Source organism: Crotalus tigris, unplaced genomic scaffold (assembly GCF_016545835.1).
Source record: "Crotalus tigris isolate CLP2741 ecotype Arizona unplaced genomic scaffold, ASM1654583v1 scf7180000019173.45859301935:6455823, whole genome shotgun sequence".
Taxonomy (NCBI): Eukaryota; Metazoa; Chordata; class Lepidosauria; order Squamata; family Viperidae; genus Crotalus; species Crotalus tigris.
This window is the reverse complement of record NW_024097414.1, coordinates 5,242,174-5,266,348: the sequence shown is the minus strand read 5'-3', so window position 1 is coordinate 5,266,348 and position 24,175 is coordinate 5,242,174. Positions and strand designations below refer to the sequence as shown.

Here is a 24,175-nt window from a genome sequence, read left to right as displayed (position 1 = left end):
ATGCATGGGCTTGAATCAATTAAAATGACCTTTCTGATATTGTTTTTTCTCCGGCTGAAGAGTGAAAGTAACTTTCCCTAGAGAAAGTGAGGCTCTTCTCCCTGATTAGCTAATAAGATCTGAGCATTTGGGAGCAGTCAAGATGAAACAAGTCTGCAGCTTGGTGCAACAATAACTTGGTGTATTCAATAGAAATTGCTTAAATATACTTAGGAACTGGATTATGTTACCAGAAGTGGTTTTATTTTATTGAAGCTTCCATGTTCTGTAGCTTTAAGAAAAAAAAGACTTGCTGTTCCTCAGTTATTGGAGATGATCCTTTAGTAGTGCAATGCTATGGCTTGGATAATAAGTGACCTTCTGAATACTGTAAAGATAAGGCCACTCCTTGCGATGTAAGATACTTGTAATGGTCAGCAGGCATGCACTGCCAAGCTAGGAAATCACATTTCGAGGGAATTATTAAGTATTAAGCACTTAAAACTCCCTGGTGCCAAATATGGACCAGGGATCCAGCTGCTATCATATTTTGACCGGTGCTTAAGTGACCACTTCATTTCCGGAAGTGCTAACAACGTGCTGGTTATTATTCAGCCTTTCTTTCATAGCCCTCTGAAAACTATAGGATTGATTGAGGAGCACATGGAGCAAACACATGATTTGTTGAAATCATGAGGCTGTGATTCCTTGTCCCCTAAAGTTGATTTACATCAATGATTAGGACTGCATCTTTCAATGAATAAAAGGCACAATGGGAGTTCGTCTTTTAAAGGGAAAGGATTGGCATTTTGTTGGTACTTCAAATGACTGAATTGGTCAGGAGCCCAGGAATCTTATGGGTTTCTTGTAGCAACTCAAAATAAACAGACCAACAACATGGAAAGTCTTGTTCTAAACTATTAATAAGCAGCTCTCCTGCCCCATCTTGAAAACTTTAATATTTTAGATATAAACTTTATTTATTGAAACCCACAACAACTTGTATGTTTCATTAGCTTTTAAGGGATCACAAGAATAGGGCCTGTGGCATTCAGGACATAAACATTATGATATGTCCCTAGAAGTTTGTGTGAATTCTTTTTGAAGGGAAACCAGACATAAGGGGATATCGCTGCAGATCTAATTGTGGTCTAATTGGCTATAATCTTACAATGCTGAAGTTGGTACATTGTTCATATTTCTTATAATTAGTGGACTTAATTTGAGATTATGTTAATTTCCTATTAGTTAGCATCTGAAAGAGTTTGAGATCTGTGGGACAAAACTTTAGCTTTCAGATACAATGAATAATTCTGAGCCCCCTTGGTTTACATGTCTCAAGCAAAGATTGTTTAGCATTTGTGTTTCCCAGAATACTTTCAAGGCCTTTTATTATTATTATTATTAGCAAAGGTTCTTTACTGACTTTTTAAAACAGTTTTGCTTTTCAGTATTTTTCCTGGCATATGAGAACATATTTTCATACAAAATAACTTCCTTCCAGAAATTTAATATAAACATTCCCAATGTAACAATTCAGTGTAGGCCAGTTTCAAATTAATCACCTACATAAAAAGCACTAAATACATTGTTACTAAACCAGCTACAAAAAAGAAACAGACTCATACACAATTTACTTTGGATGTAATTTGTTGATTGGTCCAAAAGTTTTCTCAAATGGCTGTGGGAATCTCTTTGCTGGGTCTACAGCTCAAATTGATTAGAGGCCTTTTGTACAAAAGCATGCTAGGAAGATTATTTGAAACAGTTTATAAAATGGAGAAGGTCAAATTTAAATCGATTACAAGTGATGGATCATTATAAATCTCCCCCCCCCCACACACAAAGAATCTTCATCCTTCAACTTTTAAAGAAGTTTGTCTTTTAAGTGTTATTTTTTTTCTAGTGACCTCATGACTCTCATTTATCATCCAAATATTGGTATCCCAAGAAGAGAAAGAAGTGGCTATCCAGTTAGAAGTATGCTTGGAAGAAACTGGTGAATAGAATTTATTTCAGCTCTGGACCAGTTGGGTGGAGGACTTTGGCCGAGGGAGAGGCATGGAGACGTTGATTCTCTTGAACTCGTGGTGGATTGTCTAGTTTTATATTTGAAGGCCACCATCAGTGTGGCAATGGGGAAATTCTGTTTGACCCCCTAAGACATAACTCTGTGGAGACCCATAAATTTCTTTTCATTTTCCCCTGCTATCCCAAAGGTGCTTTTTCCCAAGGCAACTGGATTCTCTTGTTTTTCTTTGAAGATGTTTTCCTTCTCATCCAAGAAGCTTCTTCAGCTCTGACTTGGATGGTGGGGAAGTCAGGCTGAAGAAGTTTCTTGGATGAGAAGCGAAACGTCTTCAAACAAAAACAGGAAAATCCAGTTGCCTCGTGGAAAAGCACCTTTGGGGTAACTATGACATGGATGATTTGAGAATCTCCACAGACATTTTCCCCTGCTGTTCTGCATCTACACGGACCTGCTGAAAGCAGTCATTCCGAGATTCGAAGTGCCATGTCGTTAGTATTTATTTATTTATCTATCATGAATGCTTTTCCGCCACCTCAATAATTTCCCTCGAAGCACCTTGCCTGAACAACATATGTTAATCACCTCACAATAATTAACACATTATCAATGTTATCAAATAACAAGTAGTCAATAGAAGCTACAACACGCTTGTAGTTTGCTAATAAACCACAATACGCTCGTAGTTTGCTAATGTTGCTCAACTTCTCCCCTCCACCATATTCTATCTGGATTAAGGTTAACAGATCTTTTGACAGTTGCCAGAGGAGCTGTGATGGATTGGGTGAGAGCTGGCAAATTGCAGCTGCCTCCAAGATAAAGGAGATAAGGTGGTTACAGGCCTGGAAAGTAGGGAAATAGTCTGAGATGCTCTTAGCAACTAACTGGGACATCCTAAGTGCCACATAACTGGTCTGAAACTGGCACTCCATTTTCCTGTGAGCTATCAGGCCCAAGATAAGGAGCTGACTTTAGCTAATAAACCCTTCCTTTCTTCCTTAAATACAAATAGAATTATTAAGGGAAAAGGCATATCTTACTGGAGGACATCTTCCAACATACTTTTTTTTTCAACAATAAGCATTTTTTAAGCATTGAAAGATGGCCTAGCCCTAGACAAATTATTTTCTTTGGCACTTAACAACAGGAGCTGAGTTGATTTTTTTTTTTTTTAGGGAAATAAAAGCACAGGGTATAGCTGTAAGCATTCTTTAATGTAAAACAGTACTTTAATGTTTAAAGAAAGAGAACATGCCTGGTTTTCTTAGATTAAAGAGATGTTGGTGCAACATTGTATGATACTTGATCAAATCTTTAATTTAAAGTGGTTTAAAGAGCTGAATGCTTAAAGTGAGATTAATGTTCCACGTGCTTTATTAAAACCAAAAAAAAAAAAAAATCTGATGGAAGAGGAACATATTGTTATGTGACAATGGGGCTTTTAAGACATCAAATATATGAACTGGTAGCATTAGCAAAATGTGCTAATTTCAATAATTCCATAAAATAGAAACAGCATTTAACCTAGAGAGCATGAAGAATTCAAAAATGATGCTCAGTTGACAAACTTGTTTTCCACTAAAGCAGTGGTTCTCAACATGTGGGTCGGGACTCCATTTGGGGTCGAACAACCATTTCATGGGGGTCGCCAAACAAGGCTGTCCACCATTTTTTTCCCCTTTTCCTTGGCCACGCCCCTGGCACCTGGTGATGTATAAGTGGTTGGGGGTCACCACAACATGGGGAACTGTATTATGGGGTCGCAGCATTAGAAAGGTTGAGAACCACTGCACTAAAGGCAGAGAAATATCTGAGAAGTTGCAAATATAGCCAAAGATACTGTGTAGAAAGGCTGTAGACATTTCTCCTGACAGGCTGCAAATCTTCAGGTCAGAAATTTTAAGGGGAGGGGTTAACAATACACAACAAAGACTACTTCTTAGTGCAGTGGTTCTCAACCTTTTTAATGCCGCGACCCCCAACCGGTCGTAAGTCGAGGACTTACTCAACTGGTGCAGCACCGTTTGCAGAATGGGACTTTTGGCGGGCTCAGCAGGGCAGAGACAGCCTGGACAATTCCTATTGGCTTTTGAAAGCCAATAGAATTAGACTCTATTCAAGAGAGTCTATTCTATTGGCTTTCAAAAGCCAATAGAATAAAAGGGAGTAGCATAGCTAAGGAAAAGGGAGGGGGGAAAAATGGCGGACTGCGTTGTTTGGCGACCCCCGTGAAATGGTCGTTCGACCCCAAATGGGGTCCCGACCCACAGGTTGAGAACCACTGTCTTAGTGCTTCATTTCAGATGGTTGCAAAATGCATATTAATATGCTTCTTTGGTGCTGTTGAACCTAAATAGAACCAGCTCTGGGTTGACCTTTGACGCTTGAGAAAGATATTTCTATTCACTCTACTAATAGAAGAATATGGAGATAATTTGGATAATCAACCCTCTCCCTTTTTTGTCTTAATTTTATGTATATTTGTGTTATACTGGCAACAATCCTTCTGGAAACTGTATTTGCCAAAATGGCCTGGAATTCTTTCCGCCACCTTCCCAGCATGTTGGAAAGATGATGAATGGGAGGTATCTGATCTCTTGGAGAAAGTATCACGACTGCTACCTCAGGGATGGCAATGGGGAAGACAGATGGAAATATGTAGCTCCTTGAAGCTGGCCTCTTCATTAAGCACCAGCAATTTGTTGCCTTGGGAAATGTTGAAATTTCCAACTTCACGCTTGGGTTGTAAAAAATAAATTTTTCTCCTTGTAGCCAAGATGAATTTGAAGACCTGATGGGAAAAAAATATTTCAACTTTTACTTTGAGGAGAAGGATGATAACAATATTAAGACAGATGTATTGTCATTGTTGAGAAACTGCATTGTATTTATTGTCTCACCAAAGATAAGAACAATAAACATAGACAGGAAATCCTTCTCCTCTTCTGTTTTCTACTCTAGCATCTGGAGAGGACTTTTGCTTCTCCCTGCTTAAGCTCTGTTATGCTTTGCAGTGGCAACCTGCTCTTTATTTTAACTTATGAGCAAGTCAGAAAAAATGGACTCTGACTTGCAGATGATACTGGAAGGGAGGGACAGATAAGGGTCAGTCCTGTCTGATAATGAAAAACGAGATAGTGTTTTGTGACTTGGTACACCAATAACGTGGGAAGCTTTTCAAGTTTCCACACAAGAGAAGTACAGTAATACAACTCAGTAGATTATATTGGTGGCCTGGATTTTATTATTCTTTTAAAGAGGGGAAAATATGCAATAATAGAAAGCGATTCGGCAGGAATAAGCAATCTGATCCACTCTTCTGATCATTCATCATTTTGTGAATGCAGCATGCTTTTTTAAATCTTACAGGTTTTGACAGCTGTGTACTTCTTTTGCAGCTTTGGCTAGAGGCAATGTGGTCTATTCTAAAAGGCAAATAATAACATTTCTTGTGAGACCAAATGAAAAGACATTTGGTATCAGATCTGAGAGAGCCGAGTTAATGGCATTTATAGAATCAGCCATTGCAACAGGGTTCTCTTTGAAAGCTTAGCATAACACACTTAATTTCACTCAGATACAACAGATTGTTTTTTCATTACGCTCCTTCAGAATATTGTGGCTTTCACTACCCACCATTTTAATATTCTTTATGTGCTGCCAATCCATCTGCTAACGGAATAGACAGAATTATTCATTCTGGTATCAATGGCCAGGCTCCTGGATAGGGAAAGAGGATTTGTAACAGAACCATCCTAGCGATGAGCTTCCAGGCAATACTTGGAATAACGGCCACAGGACTTAAATTGAAGTCAGAGGAATTCAAGAAAAGGCGATAGGTGCTTTCCCCCTCATCCCCATTGATTTTAATTCAAGCCCGGTGTTTCTGCCACTCTGTCCCATCGCTCAGCATCCTGGGATATGGCAGTCTAACTGACAATTCATCCACTTCTGATTCCAGCCCATAATATCTCTACCACTGCTTTGAAACTGGGAGAGTTTCCACCTGGTCTATTTAGAGCCTGGCAATGCAGGTAGTCAGGTTGAGGATCAAATTAGCTCCATCTGTTCTTTCCGCTTCGCTCTCACTTTCTGAGACATAAAAAGAGGTGATCTCCCCTAGAAGGGGTTTTTCATATCTTTTCAACAGCCATGTAAATACATTTAAAAAACAAACAAACAAACCCTAGTCCACACAAAGTGTGACAAACCTGCCTCCAACTTCCAGATCTATCTTTAAACATTTAAGGCCAGCAGGTTCCTCACAAAGTGACTTAGTGAAGTGTAAAAGAAGGAGTGGCAGAATCTGGGGTCGGAATGAAAAGAAGTATCAGCCTAGAATCCCTACGTAGCCACAAGTGAACTAAGTTCACCTTCCTTGAATTCTAAAGTTAGACCTTTATCCGACGCCAAGCAGGGGCTAGTTGTGAAGAAAAGGTTCCCATGCATAGGCATGAATAGCAGTAAATCCTTGTAATTGGACCGTCACTGCATGGATGTGATCTTTCCTGCTTGACTTGAAGGGTGATCGTATTTGTTTTAATTATAGAAAAGGATATAAGGAGCAAGGGTGTGCAGTGGAGAGCTTCGATGGATTGTAAATGTTTGGTCTTGCATCAGACCTTCTTCCCCTGGTCTTCCAGATGACGATGGCTCCCACTCCTGTCCTCTGTGATTACTGTACACTCCATCCTTTTGGTTGTATATTTTTCATTTCCAGTGATGGATGTGTTTATTTATTAAATTTACCCACCATCCATCTTGCCATCGTGCAGCTCTGGGTGGCTTACCATCTGATAAAATGATATTATAAAAGATTAAAACAGTGAGACAATCAATGCATTAGAGTCAACAAAGAAAGAGCTAAGATGGTGGGAGGTGTACAATAAAGAAGAGGCGGGAACTTCTATTGTGACACGTTTGGGTACCTTTTCATACACATATACCTGTTGCATATACACCTGATGTACACTCCTAGCCCTGTCTAATTTTGTCTGGAGTGCAACCCTCACCATTACCTGCAAATATCCAGGATATCTTTTGCCTGCCTTGCAACCTGATCCATTCCTATTATTACACCTATTTCTTTCTCCTTGCAATTTGGCTGGTTCTCTTTTCCACCTGCCCAGTTCAGGATCATTTTACCAACAGACTTGCTCTACAACTTGGAAGCACCACCCTTTTGTCCATCTGTGTCTTAGTTTCATTCTCCAGCCCTTCCTCTTCACTCCCTTCCTCCTAAAAAATTCTCTTAACCAGCCCTTCTTCCTCCATTCTGTGTCTACTCTATACTCTACTGTAGACAGAAGTAATAAGTCTTAGTTTCATTCTGTTCCTCCCAATGAGTTTTCTTCTGCCCAATCACATCTGGACCAATGCCCTTTTTTCTTTTCTTTACTCCAGAGTTTAAACCATACTTTCGAATTAAACAGCAATTTGCATTGTTAACTGGACAGCTCATTTCCCTCCAGATCTTCCGAGGGACAGTTGTCAGGCATCTCTGTAAGGGTGTGAGATTTTTAATCCCCCCCCCACTAGGTATTTCACCATTGAATTTGTTTGCTCAAGTGCCTTGTCTTTTGCAAAGACATAAATCATGTGTACAAACTTGCAAATGTATGGAAGTCAAGGGAGAGAAAATGGATTCTCCAAAGAGACGGGGGAAATATTTCTAAGAGCTGGGCGGGTTATGCATTCTCCCAGAATTTAATTTCAGCACCTCCCCCAAAAGATCACTCCTAAAAGCAGCAATCATCTGATTGTGTTCTTGTTATCTTGGGTGGTTATTTTTTTCCCCTCACCATCTGCCTTAGCCACCTCTCCTTGTAGGTGCTAAATTTACAACTTCTGAGAGTAAAGGAGAAATTTTGCAGATGAAGACAAAAATGGGATTCTAGAGAAAGGAATGGGGGAACACCTGAGGTTTCCTTGCAGGCAAGTTGTTGGTTGCTACAGGTAAGAAGAAAATTACAAGGTGGGTTTAGAATCTTCACTTGATGAGGATTATTAATTTTCAAGATGATTATAGACAATATGCATGCTTGAGAGGCTAATAATTTGAACGTGCCTGATGATCTTGTCTCTTCTTCAACACTAAGATGGTTTAACTTCTGGCGACTTCCAAAAATGGGGGTGGTTTGGTGGCTGATTTGTTGGAGAACTTTATTGAATATAATCTATAGCCCTGATACTGGGCGCTGTCCATCCATTGTTGACTTGTTGCTCCTGATTCAGATCCTGTGTAGTCTTTCAAGACTGGTGAAGGGTGGCTAGGAAACTCATTTACTTTTCTTCCTGTTCCTTATATTCACGATGGATTATTGCAGATAATTGGGATTTTTGTTTGTTTGTTTTAGAACTCTAAAATGATACCAGAGATCAAGAAATGTAGGTTTTCTTCTTCCTAGCTTCCCTGAAACTGGCTGGCATTTAGGCACTTCTCTTTCAGATAAGAAAGCAACGCCTGCATATTTCAGCATAAAATGGGCTGGGAAGTTTGATAGAATTTCTGTACAGTTAAATGAGAGAGAGAAAAAAATCTGGTTAGGAGTTACTCTGTGGAAACATATAAGGCGCTTCTCTGAAAAGTAATCGCTCTTTCTTCATTGCTACTCCGTCATACTTAATACTTTTTCTTACTTAAACTAGTTTTATGGTAATGGCAGATCTTTGAGGATTGAAAATGTCCCCCCCCACTGCCAGATGTTCTGTCAATGGGAAGTTCTTTTAAATACCAAAAGCAGCAAATGCTCAGACTTCGGTTTACAAATGACCAGTTACAGGTGTCTCAGGGGTTTTAAAATTTGAAGCATTGATGCTACAATATGTTATCACCCATTTGCCGAGAATTGTTGCCAATCTAGTGTTTATCACTCTGGGTTGCCTACTTTGAACTGCTGTGCTATATTGTAATTTTATTTCATTCCTTTTTCTTCTTCATAGCAGCATTTTTTAAAAAAATATATAGTATGTAGGAAACCGGCTTAGTGTTGTAGAAAACAGAGCTTGGGTTAAAGTCCATGCATCAGGGATTTATATGAACTTGTACATCATGTACTTCACTTTGTCACACTTGTCATGTTTTATCTCTAATTGCTAGTTTAATGATTAAAAAATTGATTGTTGTGAGTTGCTCAGAAAGTCGGAAGTGGTGTTCACATGATCCCAGGATGCTGCAACTGTTCCCAGTTGTCAAACACCCACATTTTGATCATGTGTTTGTGGGGAATGCTGCAGTGATTATCAGTGTGAGGACCGTTGTCAGTCCCTTTTGGCAGTGTTGTTGTAACTTTGAACCATCGGTAAATGACTTCTTGTAAGTCGAGAACCCCCTGTACTTTTTTATGCAATCAAATTCCCATTGGAATCCATTTGCTATCTACAGCCCCAGCTTCTTTCATGAGCCCATTGATTGCTCTAATTCTTTTATTACAGCAACATTTCCTTTTTTAACCTGGGAAAAATGAACATGCTCAAGTCTGTAGTGCCATCCATCCCTTTTTGGTGTGATCGCCTAAGTGTTGCACAGGTCAGGCTTAGTTGTGATAGCCTCCTTTCACTTCAACAGAACATCACACTCAGGTACTTAAAATATTTATGAGCTGAGCTGCTGTATCTAGAAAAGATATTCAATGGGACTTACAGTATACAGCAACCCGAAAATTTGATAACTATAATAACTTTTTAAAAAAGAGTTAAATTCTATGGAAGCAGAGCCTAATATTTTGGCCCAGCTGTGCATTTAGTTTTCTTTCTTTAAAAAAAGCAGAGTTACAATTTTCCTAAGCCACGGCTATAAACTGTTTTAAAAAGAAGTTGTATGGTTTCTGCTCTTGAGCTTCTGGTTGTCATTCATTTTGACTTAATGGCATGTTATGTTTACTGCTGAATCACTGTAACCTGAAACAAATAGGCATGATGATGTGGTAAATTATGACACATTCCAGCTTTTATTTCCCCATCTGTCAATTGGTACCGATAGGAGGTATCTAGCTGTCAGTCAAAGTTGAGCACAGAGGGTAATGATATTTACCACAGATTCGGATCTAAGATTGATTTCTATCACATATTCATGTAAGCAGATTAGTTCTGAACATGCTAGCAGAGCAAGCACCCTGTTATTAGTGCAAGGAAACTGATGTCTTCCTTCACTTTCTTCCCTTGCAATGAAACTGGATCCCAAACTCAAAGTCCTTTTGGTGGCAGAAGAAAATAGCCAGTTAGAAAACGAGTCAAGTTGATTCCTGGAGATTATCTCAATATTAGCATCTTTGCTAATACTTGGCCCAGCTAGGAAAAAAAATCATTTGTGACCAACTAAATAAAATAACTTTAATTATCATCTCCGGCATGTTTTGTCCTGTGGCTATTGAAAATGGTGACCTTCTGGAAGCAGTGTAACATGGGAAACCCTACTCTGAAGGCGAAAACTGTTCGGGAATTGCCCACAAATGACTGACACAATTTTCAAAAGCGGAATAGAGGGGAACATGGAGCCCAGGGCTGGGTGCCAGGAGGGTGAAAATGGTCAGGAAATTAAGATGCTGAAAAAGAGTATTTGCAACATTCCAGGGGCTGCACTTCACTCCCCCCCACATGTGGTGTTATGACAAGGCTGCCTAGCAGAGTTGTCAGTTTTCATCATATTAACTTGGACAGTTTTCTCCTCCCTACTGCTTATCTCCACTTTGATCCTGGCTTCTGGAATCGCCTCGGAATGAAAAAGTAGCCAGAGAAGTCCTAGTTTGCAATCTTTATTGAACCAGCCCAAGATGATAATTACCCTTCCTATTCAAAGCCCAGCTCGCCTTGAGTTGTTGGGGTGGGGGTGGGGGATAAAGATCAAATCCTATGAAGCCAAGTGCTTGAGGTGCCAGCTCATAGGATCTGGGCCACAGCTATTCTGCCTGCCAACGTAAGGAGACTGTTTGAGTTGCCAGGGGGGACTCAAAGGAAAGACATCTGCAAAACACTTTGTGTGGCTTGAGTGCCTGTAGCCTCTTATGCACTGTGGAAGAGGGGATGAATGCAACAAGGCGGGCGATACAGGGCAGATCCAGGGCTACATAGGGAGCATCCCTTGGCCAGTTGTCCTGGCCAGGTTGTAGGGAAACGTCTAGTGACACTCATGCTGAGCCCTGTGAGTAGTCATTCCTTTAGGAACAGGCTTATCTGATGCCGCACAAAATTGGCTCATTGGTTTCTGTGTTAAATTTCCCCAAGGGGGTAATGCTGTCTGGGAGCCCCTGTGATCCCTCGGCTGCCGTTCTAAGCTGGCTGGCATGAACAGAGGGGGTTCGCCAGGGGCAGGCTGGATGGCATGTGGCCAATTCCCTGCCCCCCTTCCTCTCTGCAAATCGAACGTAATTGCATATTGCTTGTCTCTAATCCTTGGCAGGGGTATTCATTTTTAATCAGCCCATAGAATTGGCAATCCCAATAGCACTGGCGAAGGGGAGGAGGTACCATTCCAATCTGCGTTGAAACCGATTAAAAATAAATATTTCCTTTAATTTAATTGGTTTTAATGCCAGCTTCCCAGAAATGCAAGAGTTTTTAACCATGTTTTCATTTTAAGACTGCTGCTGGAGTTGATTCTTACCTGAGACCATATTTGTGGGTGTGCGTGTGCATGTGTGTGTATACACACACATAAGGGCTGTGTAGCTTTAGGGATCTGAAGGCAGAAAAGTGCTTAGGAATATTTTGGTGCATTAGTAATAGCAATTTGCCATAGCACTGATACTTATATACTGTTTCATCACACTTGTCATGTTTTACAGCCCCTTCTAAGCGGTTTACAGAGTCAGCCTGTTGCCCCCAACAATCTGGGTCCTCATTTTACTGACCTGGGAAGGATGGAAGGCTGAGTCAACTTTGAACCGGTCAGGATCGAACTCTTGGCAGTGGGCAGAGTCGGCCTGCAATACTCCGTTCTAACCACTGCGCTCTTAGCATTAACTTAGCAACTGCGGCTTCTGAAAGCAGTTTGGGTTTTGATGGTTTGGTTGAAGAAGCTGAAGGAGCTGTGGTTATGTCTCCCTTTTTGCTCTTGCATCAGAAGCACTGTATAAATGGATTATTTATTTTATTTATTATCTACGTATTCAAGGCGGGACCCCTCTTCTAGGTTTCCTACACACACACAAAAAAAAAAACAACTCTCCAAGCCAGGCTTGCCCCACTGCAGGAGGCTGGATTTAAAGCTTTAGTGCAAAGTGTTCAGCCTTGGCAACTTTAAGACCTATGGACTTCAATTCCCAGAATTCCCCAGCCAGCACGGGCCTTAAAATTGCCAAGGTTAGACACCCCTGCTTTAGTGTCTTCATTCCCAGTCTAACAGCTCTCCAAGTAGATCACACCAGTGTACTTCCTTTTCTAAACATAAGGAATTTTCTGTTTATTGACTGTGCATATTGTAGAAAACTAGCCAAGCTTTATTCCATTTATTTATGGAACACTAGCCAAGCTTTATTATTCCATTCATAAAGCTTAAACATGCTGCAGTACAATGAATGCATCCTGTTTTCTGGTCAGTGAAATGAATTCCTTGGACAAGCCATCCTGCTTCAGAGACTTAATAGCTAGTTTGGCACAATTGTAAGGGAGACAAAATACTCTGTCATTTTTAAACCTGATTGTGTTCCCTTCCATTTTATTAATGCAAAAGTTACTTTATTCTCGGTAGTAGTAAAACAATAATACAGTCTAAAGGTTGCTAAGGAAATCTTTGAAGTTAACTCTTCTTCCAGTTGGCTGAAGGTAGCCATGACTCACTTCTACAATTCCCTAGCATTGCTAGGTTGCCAGGATACTGGAAAGAAGTTTTATGAGCAATACAGAACCACACATTAAATAATTGTTTCCATTGTTCTGCTTTAAAAAAAAAATCCAGGAAGCCAAAAAGATGATGAAATCCTATTCCATTTCCAGAATGAATGTGCTAGTAGAGTCCTCAACTTGTAGGTTGTTTCCTGTTAGGAGGATATGACTAGATCAGACTAGTATTTGCTGAAGTACTTGTTTTCTGAGCGGGAATAAGAAGCACCCACTTTAAAAAAAAATGGCTGAGTTGGTCACCATGATAAATTTTTGTTAGGCTCAGCGGTGTCTACAAGATATGATTTAAAAAAAAAAGTTAGAATGACATCTATGATGATTGAAGTTCTGTCTGTTTCTAATGTTGCAACTCCTGTCTTAAATTAATTCAGAGAAACAGAAGCACAGAATATTTAAACAATATTCTCTCCTTCAGTCAAAATATCAAAACCTCAAGTTCATTTATCACTAAGTCCTTTCAAAGAAAGAAACTTTCTCCTGAAATTCCACACTAACTGGGTTAGTAAGCTGTCAGAATACACCAAGTAAGAAACTAATCAAACTATGGAGGATAACATTTTGTCTCCCTGGTTTCCCCCCACCCCAAAATAACCAATTGCAAGCTATTTCATCTTTTAGCAATCATTGTACTTAACAGTTGGCATTTAAGTGTCCATCTGAGCCTTGTCTGTGAAAAATGTTGATGTCTTGGCAGTGTCATAGCAACACTGAACAGACTGTGTATTTACACACCTGGTGTTAATTATATCTTTTTACATTTGCAGCACCAATAATACTGACTTACCATTGGAACAAAGTTGTTTTTTCCCCTCTGAAATCAGGGCCCAACGGGTTCGCCTTGCCCTCAAGTCCTCCAGAGCCTTCCCTGCAGTTACTGGATTTCTGCCTTCCAAATTTTGCAGGGTGCCAAGTTGCAAGGTGTTGTTTTTTAAAAAAATCCCACTGCTAATGCTTTTGCCCATGCCAAATTGCGGTGAGTAGTTTTCAGGCAGAAGCAGCAGAAACCATGTAGAGGTGGCATCTCCCTCGCTCCGTAGCTCCATGTACACCCCAGGCAGCCCTCAGCTAAAAAACAGAGCATCACAATGTGCTGGATTGTTTATTTGACTCCTGTAGCAAAAATCAGTGTTTATACAGCTGCTACAGAGATTGGAATATTGGTTTTTCCCCCCTGAAACAGCCAGGACAGTAGATAGTGCTTTGTATCTAGGTGGGAACTCAGTTCAAGTGTTAGGCTGTGTTGATATGATATGTTTAATCCATAGATGACTTAAATGTGGTTTAGTCAGTCAGGTCAAATTTCTAGGTTTACAGAACATTGAATTGCAGATATGGGCTGAGGTCACACATCAGCCTAAAAAATGTGACTGTCTAGTTTATGGTTCAGCGCATCCGGTGAATGCAACCTTCCAATAGAGAGGTTAAAGGAGAAAGATCTGGAGATGATTGTGCTATCTATTGTCATGGTTCCGACAGATGAAACTCTTCAAAAGAACTTTGAAGCATTGTTGACCTTAAAGAATCTTTATTTCAAGTAGGATAACATCGGCAGTGCATAATCAAGCCAAAAACTGAATTCCCCTCCCCTGGGCACATAGTATCAAAGCACAATTCCCTCCTCCAATTAACAGTCATAAATCACATTCCCCAATTAGCTTGAAACCCATAAGTCCTTATCAGCTCTGGTTACAATAACCTTGTTTCTCATGCTAGGCTTGGTGCTGTTAGTGTTTCTCAACCTTGACAATTTTAAGGCATGTGGACTTCAACTCCCAGAATTCCACAGCCAGCAATGCTGGCTGCGGAATTCTGGGAGTTGAAGTCCACATGCCTTAAAATTGTCAAGGTTGAGAAACACTGGAGCTGGACTCTCGTTCACATCCCCCTCCCAGTATCATCTAATCTAAAAGCAAAAGGTAAAAAGATGGCTACATTTCCATCTGTTGTCAGTGCAAAAACATCCGATGTTAGCAGCATTGACATCTATGCTATGTACCAAATGCAGTTAAAGAGAACCAGGGGTATAGCCTATCCAATAAAATAACGATATAATTCCCATCCCTCCCCCCAACAGCTGATAGCATTGAAAGACATGGAATAGGGGGAGAGAGTTAGAATTAAGCAGTTTCTTGACTCTATCCCCTTTGTTAGTCTCTCCTTTTTGAATAATCTTGCCCGTTGCTTAAAAAAAAAAACAGCCCGCCATTGTCAAGAATTATGAGTGCCGCCATGAGCCATATGTATATCAAGAAGCCAGAAGCAATTTAGCACAACCACATTTGGCTGGTGAGTAGATAAATTCACTCAATTTGTCTTCTGAGAATGATTTGCAGGAGCTAAGTGTGCAAAGCCGTCATTCAAATAAAACAGGAAATATTTCCCCCCCCCCCAGAAGTTACTTTCTGCAGCTGCTGGGATAATCCCTAAACTGTCTAGTTATTCTGCACAAAACGGTGCACAAAACGGTCTCTTTAGTAGAAGTCCAGTAGAGGGAGTCTGGATCCAGTGAGGAGACAGGAGACAGCTTGCAACTCCCTTGTAGACTCATAAAAATCTATAATCCTGCATGGCAACAATTCCCTAATAACTCACTCAGCTCTGCACCGAAGGAGCACACTGTTCTCCTGTAAATTACTATAAAGATGCCTGCAAATAATCTTTGTGGCTTACATGAAACTCCTTTTTCATACACATTTCCCCCATGGATTAAATATAAAGAGACAGCAGATAATGAAACTTTAGGTGGGTAGTTAATATTCATTGCATTTTCCTAATTATTCTTGCAGTGCCTTCAAAATATTGATTTCATATTGTTAACGTAGATGAAAACATAATAAGTCTCTAAATATTTCAGACAAATCAAATGGATGAGCATAGTAGCTAAGGCCCTTTAATCTGCAAACCTGCAGCTCTTTCAGAAATTAGATTAGTTTTAATGCCGAATCTCTATTTGCTGAATGCTGTTTTTAATTTAAGTAAGTTAAGGCTATATAACTGATTTAATACTCTCTCTTTGCATTTTCATACAGTTTAGAGTGATATTTGTTAATAAAAGTAACAAACTGAGCAGTGCCTCTTCTAGGTAAATGGCCATTTTAATTATTGTATAATTAGTGTAAAATTATAATGTGTATATGATTTTATTGTTCCAGTAATATATTGTTGTGCATACCTAAGCAGAAGAAATAGCATTACAATCAGCATGGAAATTTCTGATTAAGTGAATTCTGCCATTTTACTGCATTTCCTGACTGCCAATAACTTTAGTTAAATATTATTAGAAGGGCTAAAGGTTTGGGGTTAAAAAGAGCAATATCCACCAGGTCAGGTCTTAGTAGCTGTGGTCAGTTCAGTTTAAGCTTTTTAAAGACCACAGTAGAAAGAGGCTTCAGTATTTGAATTAGTACTGATTGTATTTGATGGCGTTTATAATCGTCACTGGAAACAGATAAGTTGTCTCACATTCGGATTTTTTCACCGTCTATTTGATTCCCAAAGAATGATCACATGCAGGTACATATTTAATGAAGAATTTTCAATTTTAAGGATTCTCCAGAATCACCCAGACTTCAAATATTTTCACAGCTTCATGTTGAAGTTATGATGATGATGTATACGCCATTGGAAGATTTGGGGACAAGACCATCCCATAAAACTCTATATATGTAGTCACTAAGTATCAGCAACAACAACTTGATGGCACATAATCAATTGCATACAGCATTTCTTAGGGCAATCTACTTTAGTCTTGTCAATACAAAGAGTTTTCAGAATATTTCTTGTTCCATATCATAGAGAAGTGCATGCCTCTTTTATTCCAGTACTGAAGCAAAATGGGAAGCTTTGTATCACTCATGAATTATGATTTAGTATTAAAGGCCCAGTGAAGATAAAAAAGGCTTTGCATTTCACTAACATTATCTTTAAAAAAAGCTCCACTGTAATTGGTATGTTCATGTTATTGTGATGAACCGTTAAAGTTATGAACAGAGTTTGCAAACCCCAGGAAGTCTTGTCAGGAAAATCCTGATCTCCAGGTGTTGGTTACCAGAGCCCAAAGCAAATACTGCTTTAGTAACTTATCTCACTGTGAATAGTGCCTAACAGAAAACAAGTGCCTTTTTAGTCTATATGGAATTGTGTGCTGTCCACCTCCAGTATGGATGCTATGAAATAAATAGGCTGTTCCAAATAATTGGATAAATGTTTTATTTAGCTTGTCCCATCACCTCCAAAAACAGCAACTGAGCAGATGTGAAGGCATGATAAATAACAATAACTTCTGCCTGTCTCCTCTTCTAAAATAAGTTTGAGAATGCTTTTAATGGTATGAGTATAAACATTTCCAAATTTGGAGTCATCTCTACAAAGAATGCACCCCATATTGCAACATTTAATATTTTAAGAAACATTATTCATGTAGCTAAGAGGTCAAAAATAACATCAGGACCCTTGCCTCTGGACAAGCCTATAACAGTGATGGTTTCCCACTGATCTTAACATATGTTTAACCAATTTCTATGTTTGAAAATAGGGAGAAAACAGCATTAATTCATGGTGACACTTTCAATATTTGCTAGTGACAGGATTATTTAGCTCATAAATCCTTTGCAAAGATGAAAGCTTTGGCTGTTGACTGCAAGAATTGCAAAAAATCATCAAAGTAATTACTGGTTAGTTGGGGCAGTCTGTCTTCATTATTGTTGTTGTTAATTGCGAAGTCGTGTCCAACCCATCGCGACCCCTTGGACAACGTTCCTCCAGGTCTTCCTGTCCTCTACCATCTTCTGGAGTCCATTTAAGTTCACACCTACTGCTTCAGTGACTCCATCCAGCCACCTCATTCTCTGTCGTCCCTTTCTTCTATTGCCCTCAATCTTTCCCAGCATTAGGCCCTTCTCCAGTGAGTCCTTCCTTCTCATTAGGTGGCCAAAGTATTTGAGTTTCAACTTCAACTGCCTTCTAAAGAGCAGTCGGGATTGATCTCTTCTAGGACTGACCGGTTTGAACGCCTTGCAGTCCAAGGGACTCGCAGGAGTCTTCTCCAGCACCATAGTTCAAAGGCCTCCATTCTTTGGCGCTCAGCCTTTCTTATGGTCCAACTTTCACAGCCATACATTGCAACTGGGAAAACCATGGCCTGGACTATACACACTTTTGTTGGCAGGGTGATGTCTTCATAGTCTTTGTTAAATGTTACAGTCACGCAGGCTGAAGATCATGTATGTCTTGGAAGTAATGTGCTTCGGTGTAAAGTCATGTTTACTTATTTTCAGGGTGGAAAGTCTTATGGTGGGTACCACACAATATGGACTGACCGTCTTGTGAGAACTCTCATCTGTGTGATGGAAGAAATAGATTTTTATTTATTTCTATTCACCCCTTTCCTGTTCCTCTCCCATCCATATGGATGCATATGTCGCATATTAACTGTTTTACGATGGCAGTTCTATTACTGTTTTTAACTTGATTGTAAAGATGCATTAAAATATTTTATGGGGCACCTAGGATGGTTGATCGCACCATAAAATAGTTGTGTTATTTGACTTCTTGGAGAAGTGCTCCTAAAAGACGAGGGGTTTAAATGTTTTTGAGCAAGATTTGAATTGTTGTGCATTTAAGCTAATTAAATAAATATCATGCAAAAATATGGAAATTAGAAAAAGCACCTTGCTGTTAAGACAATTCTGCAAATTCTATCTTCAGGCTGTTAAACCATCGTTAGTAACCAAGTTGGGAGCTATTTTGCTATACAGTTTTTTGCACTGTTTGCATTAGAAGCAACATTCTCTTGTAGAGAATAGCCTGCCCACAGATACAGCCCTTATGAATGCCATTTATAATTAAAACACATTCAAATATATTTCACAGTTTATTGATAGTGAAAATGAGCATCTTCTCTTCGCTTGTTCCAGCCGAGAATTAGGAAGCACCTTGGACCAGATAGAATGGCATGAAATGAAAACACCCTGGCTGAGTTTCAGGCAAATGGGCAGTTTGTTTTTATTATTTTCTAAAGCACCCCCCCCCGTAGGCGATTTGAAAGCTGTACAATTTCAAAGCAATTAAATAAAAGGAGGCTCAGTGGCCCAGAAAAATAGACACACGAAGAAAACAACTCGATAAGTATTGTAGCTGTCAGAACTTCAAACCAGCTCTTCTGGAAGATGCCTTTGATGCCCCAACCCAGAAAGTTGGTTGTGTCACACTGGGCATCTTTGCATGCAAATGTGGACCCTATCATTTCTACAAAAATGTGTGGCATTCTGCTGGAGTCCTTTAACCTAAAGGATACATACATAAAACAACCTTTTAGGCTTTTGTTTTAGATATGTCCCAGACTTTGAGTTTCTCCTAAAGATGGATAGTCACTCAGCTGTAGTCCAACTTCCTATCCCACACATATAAGGTATGCTCCTATGAAGAAGATGCTCAGATGAATTTTTGTTTCGCTTTGTTGTACATTGCTCATAAAAGTGAAGTACCGAACAAGCTATAAACCATGTTGTAGCATATTTTCCAGCATTAGATTCTTGGTAGAGTTTCATCTCTTTTATATTGATATTCAGCCAGTGTCTACTGACATGAATATGCACCAGCCGACAAAATGTATTGTATTTCTAATCTTCTGTTCTGCAGGGACCAGTTCTGGCTGACTTGCGAGCTCTTCTTTGTCCCCAGATTAAAATGCAAGTGCATTTCTCTTATTAGATTTAACTAGCATGTAATTTTACATTTGTGTTGATGCTAATTTTAGGAAATAGCTAGTTGTACACAGGATGGTATAGCCTAGAAGTAAATAATTTAGTCTGTTCAACTATTTAGGAAAGCATTTATTTCATCCATTTTAAGGCCATCTCCATTGCAAAAGGGGGAAACCTGCATAATAACAGGATTAAAAATAACGGCACAATAATAAAAACAAACAGCAGTATCTCACAGTATATTGGGGGAAGAACAAAACAAAGCCAGTATCAATCTTAAAATAAAGATCTAGTCAATTCAGGGATTGATTAGAGCAGTGGTGGTGAACCTATGGCACGTGTGCCAGAGGCGGCACTCAGAGCCCTCTCTGTTGGCACGCGCCCCCCCCTGCCACCAGCAAGCGCCCCCCCCGCCACTACCGCTGCCCGGAGCAGGAGCCCCGCCTGGCACAAAGGAGGCAAAGCGGCCGACTAGCATTTTACATGCATGCATGTGCACATGGGGTCATGAGCATGCACGCACTGCAAATGGGGCAGGACTAGTGCCTGTGTGATACTCACTAGTCCTGCCCTGTTCTTGTATGGTGCAGCGCCTTGTATCTGCATCCTGCGGTGCGGTGGCAGCCGTTTTTGCGCCTTGCAGCATGGTGGTCCATTTTTGTGCCCACCGGTTTTTTCATGCCAGAGGCATGCCAGAGGCACCTCCCTGCCACCCCCGAGGGCACCACAATGCTGATGTGGCCCTGGCACTTTGCAATAAATAAGTGGGTTTGGGGTTGCAGTTTGGACACTCGGTCTCTAAAAGGTTCGCCATCACTGGATTAGAGCATGGTTGTTTTCTTGCAGACATTTCATTACCCAAATAGGTAACATCATCAGTGCTAGAAGGGAATGGGATTTGGGAGGAGGAGGAGGAGGAAGAGGAGGAGAAGAAAGAGGAGGAGAACTGTGAGGTCCTTGGTGCTCTCTGAGCTTGGTTGTTTTCTTGCAGATGTTTCTTGATCCAACTAAGTAACATCATCAGTGCTAGAAGGACATGGAGTTTGCAACGAGGAGGAGGAGGACTGTGGGGTCCTTGGTGCTCTCTGAGCTTGGTTGTTTGTTTGCAGATGTTTCATTACCCAACCAGGTAACATCATCAGTGCTAGGAAAGAGGGGATTTTGCTCTCATTTTATAAGCTATAGAAGCTTGCCCTTTCAATGTTGATGGGAGTGTTCTTGGTGTTTTCTTAATTAGGCTGTTGTTTATTGTTAGTTTGTTTTTCTGAGCTGGCAGTTCCTTGATTGGGATATTGTTTACTTCTTGATTGTTGGCCTAGTATTAATCTTGGTATTAACCTCTGCTCATCTGGGTGTTGATTGCTGGCAAGGAAGTTTCCAGGCTTGGCTCTGAAACCATGATTCTCTCTCACTAACCTTCAAAGAGACAACCTGCCCCAAGGTCTAAGCGATAACTTCCTAAATCATGATTGCAAAAGGAAAGGAAAAAGAATTAACTGGCAAATGGAACCTTTGCAGGGGAAAAAAAAAACCCTCCTCGGTGTTAGGTATTATTTTATGTCCATTTGAATCCATCAAGAGTTATTTCTTGCAAAGTGTGAAGTATCAGGGTAGGTAAAGCAAGCTTAAGCACAAATATTTATGGCAGGAGCAATCAAAACTAAATCTGTACATGGACGTTATAAATTCAGATAAACAAATCACTCCAGTTATATTCTGCTCATAGTATATTTCAAATTTCCTCCATGTATTTCATGGTATTTAGAATTTTCTCACAATTAAAAGGGTTTATTTTTTTAAAAAAAAATGCAGTATTGATCCTAGTTGGTTTACATTAATCACAGTGACAGAACACAGATTAGATGTGCTTCAGGTTGTATTGAACTGATTTGAAAATACCAGGAAGAAGCTATTAGGCAAGAGAGCAACTGGACAAACTAATAGAAGATGGGATCATATAAAAGATAGGATCTATCTATGATTTTGCCTCCCCTCCCCCCAGTAATTCTGGAAATTGAAAGAGGATTACCAGTGGGTAGATCTCTTCATTGGTCAACCTGTTCTTACAGAGGAGAGGTTTGTATTATTATTATTTTTCCAGATTTGTGTGGTTTAAAAGGAATGAAGCTCTGTAAGCAAAAAGTTATTGATGTCCGAACAGATTAAGACAGAAGAGGTTTTTAACCTGTCACTTTGTCAAATGCATCTTGTTGTAGGTAACCTAAAAACACGACTTTCTTCCCAAATTGTCACCAAGATACACTTTCCCCAAAACTTTCTCTCCAGCAAATTGTAGAAATTACTGTAGCCTTAAAAAGTTAATGGCTGCCAAGCACATTTGATGAGAGAGAGAAAGAGAGAGAGAGAGAAAAAACACCATTACAATTTAGAACTGTCTGAATAATTTGTGCAACCAGAAATTTACCCAGGACAAATGGGAATGACCTAAAGAACAACAAGCGAAATGAGTTGGTTCTTGATCACATTTAAACAGATTTTATTCTGCTTTATACCCTGTAATCCCATTGGTTGGTAGGATAACTGCTTTTTTCTAATTGCCACTTCCAGGATTTCCGACTTCCAAGATCAGGGACTTAGAAAAGTTGAGAGAAGCAGTAAATTATGTCGAAGAATCCAGTTCTCCATGCATCCTTCCTAGCTAAGCTATCCAGTAGGAGTTTTCTTTAAACAACGCAGAGATAGAGAGATAGATATTCCACCGTTAATTCTTAAAATATATGCCTCACCTTTGACAGATCTTGGTTTCAATCCCTTGAAGTGTGTTGTTTTCCCCAAAGGTCTTTTGCAAATTCCAATGTGACAGGAAATAAAATATATTGATGGTAACCATTCTGTGTAGTGAAACAGAGGGAAGCTTTTAAAGTTAATGCAAATGCTGCAATGCATGATACTTGAATAATATTTCAGGATAGGCAAAAGGCTTCCCCCCCCCTAATAAAATGATACAGAAAACCTTTGGAAGAGATGGCTGTTATACCTACAGGTGAAAGTTAAGGGGACCAATGCAATTTGCAATTGTTGTAGGATCTTGGCGGTGTTGGTTGGAAATTATACACTTTGGTTTTATTTATTTATCTATTCACTTTATATGATACCCAACTCCCCGAGAAGGCAGTTCTGGTAGGCTTTATGGAGGAGAAAGAGCAGAAGTGAGACAAATGGGCTGCAAAGGTCCTTTTTCTGCACTTTTTAAACATCTCTGTGTGAACCTCTTCAGCTGTTTAAAAATCTGTTTTGGAAATAAGTTCATTGGCAGTTTCTCATTAGTTTTTTTCTTGCATTTCTTTTCATTCCCCCCCCCCCTGCCCCCGGTCATTCTTGTCATGTTTTGCATGAATGAGCTGAGAGTCCAAATCATATTTGGTTGGAATGGAAGAGCAGGGATTGCAAAACAGTCTTTCATTTCCTTGATAGCTTACTAATAAGATATGTCAATCGGCATCTCCAAGCAGGACTACTAGTCTTTGGACAGAAATATATACCACACTTGTTTGGAAGGAATATCTTTGTATCTAAAAGAAAAACTCTTATCTGAAATGGACATTTCTGATGAAGAAGGGCATCCTCTAGCCTAAATCACTGGTTGGGTTCCTGCCATCTATAATAATAATAATAATAACAATAACAACAACAACAACAATAATAATAATAATAATAATAATAATAATAAAGTTGGAAGGGACCTTGGAGGTCTTCTAGTCCAACTGCCTGGTCAGGCAGGAGACCCTATAGTATCATTCCAGACAAGTGATTGTCCAGTCTCTTCTTAAAAAACCTCCAGTGATGGAGTAGCCACGATTTCTGGAGGCAAGCTGTTCCACTGGTTAATTGTTCTGTCAGGAAGTTTCTCCTTAGTTCTAGGCTGCTTCTCTCCTTGATTAGTTTCCACCCATTGCTTCTTGTCCTGCCTTCTGGTGCTTTGGAGAATAGCTTGACTGCCTCTTCTTTGGGGCAGCCCCTGAGATACTGGAAGACTGCTATCACATCACCCCTTGACCTTCTCTTCATTAAACTAGACATACCCAATTCCAGCAACCGTTCCTTATATGTTTTAGCCTCCAGTCCCCTGATCATCTTTGTTGATAAAGTCTATCTATATTAGAGAGTCTAATATATATTTTTTATAGGAGTAAGGACTTTTCTCCTGGCTTATATCACTCAGTGATTTACCACAGAAACATCCCAATGTGCGTTTCATTCTAATAGGCTGTCAGATTGATAAATCCTTGGTGTTCATTAACTTCATGTTGTAATGAAGCATCTAATATAACGTGGGTGATTGTCATTCATAGTAGCGTTTGGCTTTTTATCCAACTGTGCATGAATAGTACAATTAAACATTTGGTATATCCCTCATTTAGAAAAACTGATCTTTTAGGGACCTCCGATTGAACAAATTTCTAATTTTCCATTCAAAAGGTTTGGCTGGCAAGTGAGATCTTTTATTTGTCCTTCATGGAAAATAAAAAAGGCCTAATGTTAATTTGCTTTTTTTCCCCCCTAATAGTAGACGCAATTACTCCCAAGTATATAAAATGAACAAATGCAGTATAATGGAGGAACAAGAACGTTCATGTTAAATGGATATAAAAAGTAGGCTTTG

At 39.7% G+C, this 24,175-nt stretch overlaps 1 protein-coding gene and 1 long non-coding RNA gene across 3 annotated transcripts in view; one reads left to right on the top strand and one right to left on the bottom strand.

The window, feature by feature from the left end:
* The window catches only part of SDK1 (sidekick cell adhesion molecule 1), a 301,817-nt gene that overhangs the window by 1,911 nt on the left and 275,731 nt on the right, over positions 1–24,175 (top strand). The window lies entirely within an intron of this gene.
* On the bottom strand, positions 12,885–14,423 carry LOC120315619. Its single transcript, XR_005558731.1, has 2 exons — positions 13,632–14,423; positions 12,885–13,118 (listed from the first exon to the last, which is right to left on the bottom strand). It is a non-coding gene; the product is annotated as an uncharacterized LOC120315619 (long non-coding RNA).